The sequence below is a fragment of the Penaeus vannamei genome, chromosome 9 (genome assembly GCF_042767895.1).
Source record: "Penaeus vannamei isolate JL-2024 chromosome 9, ASM4276789v1, whole genome shotgun sequence".
Taxonomy (NCBI): Eukaryota; Metazoa; Arthropoda; class Malacostraca; order Decapoda; family Penaeidae; genus Penaeus; species Penaeus vannamei.
In genome coordinates this window covers 32344038-32345675 of record NC_091557.1, presented here as the reverse complement: position 1 = coordinate 32345675, position 1638 = coordinate 32344038, and positions in this window count along the sequence as shown.

The window sequence follows — 1638 nt, the reverse complement described above, 5'->3', positions numbered from 1 at the left end:
ATGATACCACTTGTTTACTGGCCTTATATCGAGTCTTCCCAGGCATTCCTTTCGGCTGGCCATGGGAAACTGTCAGGAGTTCTGGTCCCCCTCCAGCAGCACAGATTACCGCGGGTGAAAAATGTGTCATTTAGACTGTTTTCAGATGTGGGATTGCATTTTTCCTTGTGTGTTTACATGCGGAAACCATAGCAGTCGACCCATAAACTAGCCTTGGGGTTATGAACCTAGCCTTTTTGCACAGGACCTTATGTCAGCTAACTCGCCGCTACGCAGACGCCTACAACTGAAGATGGACTCATCTGGATTTTAGTTTGACTTTTTATGAGCGAAAAATTATACACACACATACGCTCACATTATAATAACTCCCATCCCCTCCCCTTTTTCAAGCTGCTATCCAACTATTCCCAGTACATTTATAAGTAACCTCACATTGGTTCATTTGTATGTAGTAAAATGTTACATATAGGTAATAATTCGAGAGCCAAAGTAACATCCAAATTAGTTCATCAAATGCGTCTGCGCGGTGAGATTGAGCGCTAAAAATTCTTTATTCATCATATGAGGCTTTTCCACAATGCACTAAAGACTTTGGGGAAAAAAGCTATACAATACAAGTATTACAACAATGTATACATATATATATATATATATATATATATTTAGTTTCCAATCAAGTGTCAATTAAACAAATACTATATCACAGCCTAGATATTCATCTCGGAAGATGGAGATATAAACACTAAAGGACACATATCCAGGCATTTTCATGATAGTATGGACGTGCCCTATCGTGCTTTGTTGTTACTTTTCTGCACTCTCCCCTTAAACTTATATTCTAGCATTTGGTATATTTAGACATAGAAGATGATTGGTAAATAACAAAGGCATTTTCTTAAGTTCATGTTGATGGTGTGAGTGGCTTCTGAATCCTTGCAAAACTACTACTACAAGAGCAAACGTGAAAGCCGTATCTTGGATAACTGTAGGAGGAATGAAATCAGTTTTAACAAAACTTACCAGTACACAATAACTCTATTAATAATATATGTTAATGACAAAGACAGGTATTGACGAAACAATTATTAAGAATACAATGAACAAATAAGAAAATAAACAATTACGTCTGCTTGCAACAAAGAAAGTCAGTATTTTTCAAGGCTGCCAAACGCTGCCAAAAAATGGGGACAGCTTAAAACTTCTCCACCTATTATACGCGCAAAACATTCATTCACAAATAAATGGTTTACTACTAACACTACTACGGTGTTGCCATTTAATATCATTTTATCAGACGGCACCTTCCTGCAACTGTACAAGTAAGTGCCCCGTGTAAGGATGAGAGCAACAGGTAACGGAGGACTCACCCTACGCCTTTAAGCCTTAGAATGCAGGCGATACACACACACGCACAAGGAATTTTAGAATGCAAACACATACACACACGCACACACACACAAAAGGAAAATTAGATTGCAAACACATACACACACACATAAAAGGAAAATTAGAATGCAAACACATACACACACGCACACACACACACAAAAGGAAAATTAGAATGCAAACACACACACACACACATACAATGAAAATTAGAATGCAAACACATACACACACACACACACAAAAGGA